The sequence below is a fragment of the Rhinatrema bivittatum genome, chromosome 7 (assembly GCF_901001135.1).
Source record: "Rhinatrema bivittatum chromosome 7, aRhiBiv1.1, whole genome shotgun sequence".
In the NCBI taxonomy this organism is placed as follows: Eukaryota; Metazoa; Chordata; class Amphibia; order Gymnophiona; family Rhinatrematidae; genus Rhinatrema; species Rhinatrema bivittatum.
Genome location: NC_042621.1, coordinates 242508875 through 242520302, shown reverse-complemented (window position 1 = coordinate 242520302; position 11428 = coordinate 242508875).

Here is an 11428-nt window from a genome sequence, read left to right as displayed (position 1 = left end):
AGCAGGAGCCCGTTCCGGACCGCTGCCGTTCCGGACCGCCGCTGGACCCGCAGGTTATTTAACTCATTTGGGGGGGGTTTGGGAGGGTGGGGGATTTAATTTAAAGGGTCGGGGGTGGGTTTTAGGGGGTTTTAATGTGCCGGTTTTGCGATTTTTAGATTTTTATATTTTTCACGATTTTTCACGATTTTTCACGATATTTTACCCCCCCAAACGGCAACAATACGATTCCCTCCCCCTCCCAGCCGAAATCGATCGTTAAGACGATCGAGGACACGATTCACATCCCTAGTTGTGAGCCCTTGGACTGCTTCAGAGTTGATATTGCTTAGTTCATGAAATCACTGACTAGGCCCCAGCAGGCAGCAGCAAATATTCCACAGATTTGAATGGTAGGAGGATAACTTCAACTATATCAGCCTCTTCCCCCTTCAGGATGAACCTTTATGTTCTGATGCCAGCAGCACTTGGGGTGGAGATTTATGTAGTTAATGTCCAGAAGAGGGTTGAGGCAGGCTGAGATCAAGCAAGGTCAGTGACTAGGAAAAGTTCGAGGCAAGTAGAGGTCAAGCAAAGGCAGAAGGCAATCTGGGTCAGCAACAGAAGAACAGTCTGAGGGAAGCTAACAGGAGAGACAAGGCAAGGGTGAAACAGGGCAGGGGAACAAAGCAAGGCAGGGCAGGAGAATGGCAGGGCAGGAAAAAAGCAAGGCAATACTGCACAAATGCAGGAACATGGCAAGGTAAGGCAGGATAAGGCAGGAACTTGGCAAGGTAAGGCAAGGCAGGCCACAACAAGGCAACACACACACTGCAGTCAAGAGCATAAGAATATAAGTAGTTGCCATACTGGGTCCATCAAGCCCAGCATCTTATTTCCAACAATGGCCAATCCAGGCTACAAGTACCTGGCAAGTACCCAAAAACAAAGTATATCCTATGCTACTGATGCTAGTAATAGCAGTGGCTATTTTCTAAGTCAACTTGATTAATATCAGTTTATGGACTTCTCCTCTAGAATCTTATCCAAACCTTTTTTAAACCCAGTTACACTAATTTCAATAACCACATCATCTGGCAACAAATTCCAGAGTTTAATTGTGTGTTGAGTGAAAAAGAATTTTCTCCGATTAGTTTTAAATGTGCTACATACTAACTTCATGGAGTGCCCCCTAGTCTTTCTATTATCTGAAAGAGTAAATAACCAATACACATTACCCATTCTAGACCTCTCATAATTTTAAAGACCTCTATCATATCCCCCCTCAGCCGTCTCTTCTCCAAGCTGAACAGCCCCTACCTCTTTAGTCTTTCCTCAAGGGGAGCTGTTCCATCCCCTTTATTATTTTGGTTGTCCTCCTCTGTACCTTTCTCCATCGCAACTATATATTTCTTGAGATGCGGCGACCAGAATTGTACATAGTATTCAAGGTGCAGTCTCACCATAGAACGATACAGAGGCATTATGACATCCTCTGTTTTATTCACCATTATCCTCCTAATAATTCCTAACATTCTGTTTGCTTTTTTGACTGCCACAGCACACTGAGCCGATTATTTCAATGTATTATCCACTATGACACCTAGATCTCTTTCCTGGGCAGTAGCTCCTAATATGGAACCTAACATCATGTAACTACAGCATGGGTTATTTTTCCTTATATGCATCACCTTGCACTTATCCATATTAAATTTCATCTGCCATTTGGATGCCCAATTTTCTAGTCTCACAAGGTCCTCCTGCAATTTATCACAATCCGCTTGTGATTTAACTACTCTGAATAATTTTGTATCATCTGCAAATTTGATTACCTCACTCGTCGTATTCCTTTTCAGATCATTTATAAATATATTGAAAAACATGGGTCCTAATACAGATTCTTGAGGCACTCCACTGTATACCCTTTTCCACTGAGAAAATTGTCCATTTAATCCTACTCTCCTTTTCTTGTCTTTTAACCAGTTTGTAATCCACAAAAGGACATCGCCACCTAAATACCAACATTTCTTAGAAGCCTTTCATGAGGCTGTTGATGAGGTACTGGCTGGATGCACAGGACTTGCTTATATACCTAGACAGGATATGATGTCATCAGCCAGCACCCAAGGAAGTCCCGATAGCAGGGCCTAAAAGAGGAGCTCCTGGTGGATGTTGCACAGAGTGGGACACTATGCCAGAAGTGCATAGAGGTAAGGGGCATTACAGTAGTGCTCTCTCTCCTTCATACACAGACACACACACACATACAGGTTCTCTCATACATACTGGCTCTCTCTCCCTGAGACACACACATACACAGACTGATTCACACTCATTGGTTTCTCTCCTTCACACACACACACAAATTCTCTCTCTTTCTGAAATTCACACAGGCTCTCTCAAACCCATTGCCACTCTCTGCCTCATACACATGAACACACACACACACACACACACACACACACACACACACACAGAGACCCTCTCACACTCAATGGCTCTCTCTCCCTTAAACACACAGGGGCAGATTTTCATAGGGGTACGCAAGTAAGATATGCGCGTACCCCCCGAAAACCTGCCCCAAGCTCCCCCTGCACGCGCCGAGCCTATTTTGAATAGGCTCGGCGGTGCACGCAAGCCCCGGGGCTTTCCTGGGGGGCATGTCAGGGGGGGCATGTCTCGGCGGCGCATCATCCGGGGGCGGGGCTGCAGGCGTGGTTCCGGCCCAGGGGCGTTTCGGGGGTGTGGCCGAGGCCGCTGAAACCGCTTCCAGGCTGGGGAATCGCGTGTGAGTTACGCGATTCCCCAGCCCTCAGGCAGGTGTAAGTTTTCTAACAAAGGTAGGGGGGGTTTAGATAGGGCTGGGGGGGTGGGTTAGGTAGGGGAAGGTGCAGGGGGGGTGGTGGTGGAAGGAAAGTTCCCTCTGAGGCCACTCCGATTTTGCAGCAGGATCGGAGGGAACGGAGACAGACTGTGCGGCTCGGCGCGCACAGGCTGCCAATTTTGGGCAGCCTTGCGCGTGCCGACCCCGGATTTTAAAGGATATGCACAGCTATGCGCATATCTATTAAAATCCGGAGTACTCTTGTTTGCGCCTGGTGCGCGAACAAATGTACGCACAGGCGTACTTTATTAAAATCTACCTCACAGGCTTTCTCATACTCGTTGGTTCTCTCCCCCCCTCACATACACAGGCTGTCTCACACTCTCTGGCTCCCTTCCTGCCCCTAAGACAAAAAATGTTTTCTTATACTCCAGGGCTCTGCTTCAGCATGCTGGCAGCCTCACTGGGCATCTTTTTGCTCCTGCCATGGGCAGGAAGGTAGATGTTGAATGCCCAGTTGGGTCTCTTGTTTTTATGCCATGGCAGGAGGGCAGGCATACACAGCCCCAGTGGGCATCTTCCTGTTATTCCATTGGTGCAAGGGGGAGATTCTGAAGGCCCCAATGGGTCTCTTGCTGTAGTGCCATGGGTGGGCAGGAGGCGGGATGTAGATGGCTCCTCTGGGCCTCTTTCTTTTGCACATGGGCTGGTGAGGGGAGATGCTGAAGGCCCTGTTTGTCTCTTGCTGTTGCTCCACACACAGGAGGGGATCCCTAGTGGCAGAAGACTGCAGGGAGAGGGGTGTATATGCAGGCACCTTTTAGGTGGTAGTGCAGTATCACTTTTGGCTGTGGAGTTAAACCACAGCTCTTTCAGGCTAGGTTTTGAGATTCATCAGCTTGTGGGTGGCAACATAGCTGCTGAGCTGTACTGGATGGTTAAAATCCAAACAATTTCCAGGTATTTTAGCTCTCCATCTGTCTTCAATAACTGCCTTTAAAATCTGTACTGTCTGGAGAAAATCTGGACAATTTGCAACCCTAGTTTTATTCTCTATTTTCTATCCTATTGCCAGTTACTAATACCAAAGGATATTGCTTTCTATCCCATTTTCAATGTAAACCGGTACGATAAGACACTAGTCTTGAGTATCGGTATATCAAAAGAATCTAAATAAATAAAATAAATAAATGACTCTTTAATTTCCTGATGAGCCTTTCATGAGGGACTTAGTCAAACGTACTTTGAAAGTCTAGCTACATTATATCAACTGACTAACCTTTGTCAACTTGTATTAACCCCTTCAAAAGAAATCTAACAGATATGTATGACAAGACTTCCCTTTGCTGAATTCATGTTGGTTTTGCCCATTAATCTGTGCCTATCCAGATGGCCAATAATTTTGTCCTTCAGAATAGCTTCTATTATTTTGCACAGTATCAATGACAAGCTCACAGTCTGTCTCAGCTCTTCTAGACTGCCACTATAGCCTCCAGAGATCAAACTTATTTTCTGAAAGCCAGGAGCTCTTTGCATCACACATACACAATCTTTCACCAGCTGCTAGATAAACATATTTGTGGCACTCAGTACAAAACGCTGGAAGACTCCTATCTTACTACTGTGCTGATACTTGCATATTAATATTTTTGAGTGGTTAGTTAATAAAGATTGCTAGGGAGTAGGAATGCTTACATACACACATTCCAGTGGGAGCACTAATAGGAGAGGATCACCTTGCTGGTGGCTGAAAGGAATCAGTAAGTTTTTGCTTGGGACATTGTCTTTTTTAAAAGTATTGGGGCAAAGTTAACTATTTGGGAATATTATTTAGTGTGTTTGTGTGTTTGTGCTTTTAATTGTCAGTAAGGTAGCGAATAAACAAGTTAGACTGTATTTTTAAATAGTCAGTCAGTAAGGCAGCTAGTAAGCAGTAATTAGTGTGTTTATTTTTAAAAGTCTGTAAGGCAGCTAGTAAGCAGAACTGAGTGTTTGTATTAAAAAAAAAAAAAAAAGTAGCCAGAAGCTAGATATAAGCTAGGAGCAGTGTATACCTAAGTAAAAAGGTTGAAAAGTCAAGTTCAGTTACTCACCTTGGAAAGGGGAAAGCCGACAGTCGTTCAGCAGCGCATGGTTCGGAGAGAGGTATCCTCAAAGGATACTAATGATGCATTAGAATTAGGGCATCCCGACAGTGAGGTTCCAATAATAAGAAAAGTAGTCCAAGTGCCTGTAACTAAAAGCTCACCTGAGCTAAAAAATGGTGGGGCTGCTTGGCAATGGTGATCATAATATGATCACATTTGAATTAATGACTGGAAGGTGGACAGTAAGCAAATCCACGGCTCTCATGCTAAACTTTCAAAAGGGAAACTTTGATAAAATGAGAAAAATTGTTAAAAAAAAATGAAAGGAGCAGCTACAAAAGTAAAAGGTGTGCAAGAGGCATTGTCATTGTTAAAAAAATACCATCCTAGAAGCACAGTCCAGATGTATTCCACACATTAAAAAAGGTGGAAAGAAGGCAAAACGATTACCGGCATGGTTAAAAGGGGAGGTGAAAGAAGCTATTTTAGCCAAAAGATCTTCATTCAAAATTTGGAAGAAGGATCCAACAGAAGAAAATAGGATAATGCATAAACGTTGGCAAGTTAAATGTAAGACATTGATAAGACAGGCTAAGAGAGAATTTGAAAAGAAGTTGGCTGTAGAGGCAAAAACTCACATTAAAAACTTTTAAAAATATATATGCAGAAAGCCTGTGAGGGAGTCAGTTGGACCGTTAGATGATCGAGGGGTTAAAGGGGCACTTAGAGAAGATAAGGCCATCACGGAAAGATTAAATGATTTCTTTGCTTCGGTGTTTACTGAAGAGGATGTTGGGGAGGTACCCGTAATGGAGAAGGTTTTCATGGGTAATGATTCAGATGGACTGAATCAAATCACGGTGAATCTAGAAGATGTGGTAGGCCTGATTGACAAACTGAAGAGTAGTAAATCACCCGGACCAGATGGTATACACCCCAGAGTTCTGAAGGAACTAAAAAATGAAATTTCAGACCTATTAGTAAAAATTTGTAACCTATCATTAAAATCATCAATTGTACCTGGAGACTGGAGGATAGCTAATGTTACCTCAATATTTAAAAAGGGCTCTAGGGGTGATCTGGGAATCTACAGACCGGTTAGCCTGACTTCAGTGCCAGGAAAAATAGTGGAAAGTATTCTAAACATCAAAATCACAGAACATATTGAAAGACATGGTTTAATGGAACAAAGTCAGCATGGCTTTACCCAAGGCAAGTCTTGCCTCACAAATCTGCTTCACTTTTTTCAAGGAGTTATTAAATGTGGATAAAGGTGAACCGGTAGATGTAGTGTACTTGGATTTTCAGAAGGCGTTTGACAAAGTTCATCATGAGAGGCTTCTAGGAAAAGTAAAAAGTCATGGGATAGATGGTGATGTCCTTTCGTGGATTACAAACTGGCTAAAAGACAGGAAACAGAGAGTATGATTAAATGGACAATTTTCTCAGTAGAAGGGAGTGGGCAGTGGAGTGCCTCAGGGATCTGTACTGGGACCCTTACTTTTCAATATATTTATAAATGATCTGGAAAGAAATACGATGAGTGAGGTAATCAAATTTGCAGATGATACAAAATTGTTCAGAGTAGATAAATCACAAGCAGATTGTGATAAATTGCAGGAGGACCTTGTGAGACTGGGAAATTGGGCATCAAAATGGCAGATGAATTTTAATGTGGATAAGTGCAAGGTGATGCATATAGGGAAAAATAACCCATGCTGTAGTTACACAATGTTAGGTTCCATATTAGGTGCTACCACCCAAGAAAGTGATTTAGGAATCATATTGGATAACACATTGAAATTGTCGGTTCAGTGTGCTGTGGCAGTCAAAAAAGCAAACAGAATGTTGGGAATTATTAGAAAGGGAATCGTGAATAAAACGGAAAATGTCATAATGCCTCTGTATTGCTCCCTGGTGAGACCGCACCTTGAATGCTGTATACAATTCTGGTCACCGCATCTCAAAAAAGATATAATTGCGATGGAGAAGGTACAGAGAAGGGCTACCAAAATGATAAGGGGACTGGAACAGCTCCCCTATGAGGAAAGACTAAAGAGGTTAGGACCTTTCAGTTTGGAGAAGAGATGGCTGAGGGGGGATATGATAGAGATGTTTAAAATCATGAGAGGTCTAGAATGGGTAGATGTGAATTGGTTATTTATGCTTTCGGATAATAGAAAGACTAGAGGGCACTCCATGAAGTTAGCATGTGGCACATTTAAAACTAATCAGAGAAAATTCTTTTTCACTCAATACACAATTAAACTCTGGAATTTGTTGCCAGAGGATGTGGTTAGTGCAGTTAGTATAGCTGTGTTTAAAAAAGGATTGGATTGTGTCCTTAAATACTCAATTAAGAAGAAAAGAATTTCTAGTATTGAGGGAACAAGTTACACAGCGGGGAGCTAAGTTTATCTTACGTTTCCCTTGTAGATGTATTGTTCTCTATCAAAACAATAGATATATTTTTAATCAGGTTGACCAGCTACGAGCTTTCCTGGACTCCTAGTCCTATAGTATCTCCTAGTATAATATGGGGGATTAAGAAAGATATGGATCAGACACATTATCTTTGAGATTTTTCTTTGGTATAGCCTGCTCAAATTTCTGTCCACCAATTTCTGCAATTACTAGTGAATTATTTTTTCTAGAATGCACAGAATGTAAACTATGTTTTTGTTTAAATTTAAATGTAAGTTTCTATACACAAGTTAAGTATACAAAACTGTGTATTTCTTTTGTAAAATGGAAAGATTAATAAAAATTATATATATAAAAAAAAAAAAAGAATTGGATAAGTTCTTGGAGGAGAAGTCCATTACCTGCTATTAAGTTCACTTAGAGAATAGCCACTGCCATTAGCAATGGTAACATGGAATAGACTTAGTTTTTAGGTACTTGTCCGGTTCTTATGGCCTGGATTGGCCACTGTTGGAAACAGGATGCTGGGCTTGATGGACCCTTGGTCTGACCCAGTATGGCATTTTCTTATGTTCTTACATCAACCAGTTATCCTCATACTTATTTCCTTATAAGTCGGGGCCTTTGTTGGTCACAGTATGAATCTAATATCTCTTTTTCCCTTGTCATTGAAGCAGAGAGTACTGATGGAGTTGCATCAACAGTATCAAAGCTTATTGGTTAAAGGGTAGTAACCATCACACCAGCAAGTTATTCCATGCACTCTTCTTTTCCAACCTTCAGCCTTTAGGGATCTACAATATTTATCCCATGTTTTGGATTTCACCACCTCATCTGGGAGGGCATTCCAGGCATCCACCACCCTCTCCGTGAAGAAATATTTTCTGACGTTTGTTATGAGACGTCCTCCCTGAAGTTTCATTTTGTGACCCCTAGTTCTACTGATTTCTTTCCAATGGAAAAGGTTTGATGTTTGTACATCATTAAAACCTTTCAGGTATCTGAATATCTTTATCATATCACCCCTGCACCTCCTCTCTTCCAGGTTATACATATTCATATCCTTCATTCTCTCCCTATAGGTCTTCGGATACTGACCCCATACCATTTTGGTAGCCCTTCTCTGGTCTGCCACCATCCTGTCTCCATCCCTTGTGAGATAAGGGCTCCAGAACTGAACACATTACTACTCCAGGTGAGGCCTTACCAGAGACCTCTACAAGGGCATCACCACCTCCATTTTCTTACTGGTTATTCATCTTTCTATGTAGTCTAGCATTCTTCTGGCTTTAGCTATCGACTTCTCACTTTGTTTCACCATCTTCAGATCACCAGAAACTATCACACCTAGGTCCCTTTCACAGTCCATGCTCATTAGTCTTAGTTATTACAATAAAATATGGCTGGTACTTCAAATAAAATAATATTTGCTGTCAACATATTCAATTCTAGAGAGTTGTGGAGGAGGGGGGAAAGTATGAGTAGGCAAATTAGCATACGGGTACAGTGTGCATATGTTCACTCCTAACTTCAATATATAAGGATGAGATACTTTAAACCCTTCTAAAATAATGCACTGAAAAAGCTGTAGTGTGAGAACTTACACTGTAATATGGCTGTTGTTATCCAAAACAGAAAGATAAAGATTCTGTACTACTTCTGATTTTATTACCTGTAGATTTAGGGGTTATGCTGGTTTTATTATCTTGTATATCAAACTATCTTAAAAGGATTGAAAAGACACCAGCGCATTGCTTCAAGATTTATTTATATGTAGGGATTCTAGAAATACACCAGTGCTGAAGAATTTTACTATGGTGGATCAGTGTACTAAATATTTTATGAGCACCCTGTAACATCATCTGTATTTCTCAAGTGAGCCAGTAAAATTGGCTAAATTTAAAGTAACTCTTATAGAAGTACATTATGTGAAATGTTCATTATTTTCTCATGTTTTCTCTTTTTTCTTACTAGAGTTTTCTTATCTTTATTGTACATTACAGCATAAATCTATGCAACTATAGTCTTTTCTGGACTTTTATCATCAATTCCTTATTACAGTAACCCGGGCAGACGCGACCATTTGTCACTAAGGGAGGGGGGGGGGGGGAGCGACCACAGCACACACTCACAGATTCCAAACATCATAGAGACCAAATGTGGGGTAAACCTGGCCACAGCTTTATTAATAATAACTATAACAATGTACAACCATAACCGTGTCCCTGAGCTATAACATAGATCAAACTGCCAAAGCGCCCCCCCCCCCCCCTTATGTGCAGGCAGCATGTCGCCTCCAGCCCAGCTATCGCAACCAAGCAAGACCCTGTTTTCTGGGAAGTAATTATCTCCAGGGCGTTCCCGGTCACCCATCTTGCTTAAGCAAGGTGACTGCCTAATCAAAGGGTAGAGGAATCTGGTCTATTGCTGCTCTGGGGCCAGCGAGCCCTGGTGACAGACAGCCCCCATCATATTGAAGTATGGTGTACCATATGCTGTGCACTGCCTCCAACTGGTGGCCCCCCTCCTGGCTCAGGTACCCTGCCATAGGGCCTAGATAGAAAAATGGCTTGTTTGGGACCCTCTCCCAACACAACTGCAGCCAATAACTAGGAGCCCAACAACACCCTGTAAATAGCCTGCCTCAAAGTGTTCAAGAACAAGTCCTATCCCATATCTAAGAGATGGACCCCATCATTGCGGAATAGCTTCATGCAATCCATGCATAACCAGCCATGCCTCAGTGAATGCCACCAAGATGTTCGGTGAAATACCCAATATGCTTGTTTAATTTCTTCATTCAGCTTCCCCAAAGTGGTGAGTATAGGAATCGGCGATGAGGGATGATCTCCGACCAAATGACCCTAGTGTGGGGCATTAAGGACAAGATGAACGCGATGTCATTCCTCATATTGTCCAGGAGCATCCATCCAGGCATGTTTCCCAAATTGTTACCTCTGAGGTATATGATTTATAATTCAGGAGGGGGAGCTCTTATTAATTGCTGCCTCAGCAATGAATTGCTGGTCCCAGCACATGCCCCTCTGACCCAGCCATTGCATCATCTCATTCATTGCTGCTATGCCCAGTTGCCCACCAATGGTATTTTTCATTGCGTGCTGCTCTGCCCAAAACACAAATGAGTGTCCAGTGATCCATATCATTCAATGTCATCAGTGGGGCCCTGAAAGACTGAAGATGTTAAAATTGCCTTAGGGAGGGGGGATGATCCCACCCACGAGATTCCATACCCAAATCGCTATGGTGTGCCAAATCCCAGGGATCCATTTACCTGTCTAATATAGGACAGATATGCAGGGGAGAACCATCTACCAATATGCTGGATAGTGGTACCCAACAACCCAGATGCAGCCGTGCTAGAGGCCGCACCAATCTGGAATGAGTGCTTTCCAAACTGTTCTGACCTCAGCTCGGCCACATTTAGGACACGCTTAAGGATGGCGTTAAATTGATACTTGCTCAGAGGGAGTGAGTTGGCATGCAATAGAATCTGTAACCCCCCCAATGGGCCCTGTATCGTGCCACATTGGCAACAGGCATGTAGCCAGAGCTGGTACTTCCACGAGCATGACCAATGCCCCCGGCCGAGCTGGTTGGTCTTTGATTTCCATGGAGTCAGCTTTTTGTCAGCAAAGGAGACATCATAGGCTCGGAGGACAGAGTTGTCATGTCTGCAACTGGCTGCGGCCACTAATTCACTCATCGACACGTGGCAAAGAATGCAATGCAAAAGGCAGCTCCAAACAGGACCAACTCTAAATTGTCCAATACCACTGAGGGCAAACAGTGCCATAGGGCTAGCAGGTGATCGTGCAATATAGTATGGCATGCGTCAGGAACGTGTGGATTGTATTTGGCCTGTCCTGCAAGGCCATGCCTAACCGCAAAGTCTGTAACTGGGTTGGGCAAATCCTGGGCCTTAGCAAAAAAGGTGTAACCTGCCAGATTAGTTTGGACTGTGCCTCGAGATGTGCCATGCTGCTTAGCCTGCACAATATATTTCACCATCCTGTGTGAAATACTTGGGTCCTCTGACTGGTCAGAGGCTTCCAGGAAATCCAAGACTTCATTATATCCCCTCAGGCATGCTCGC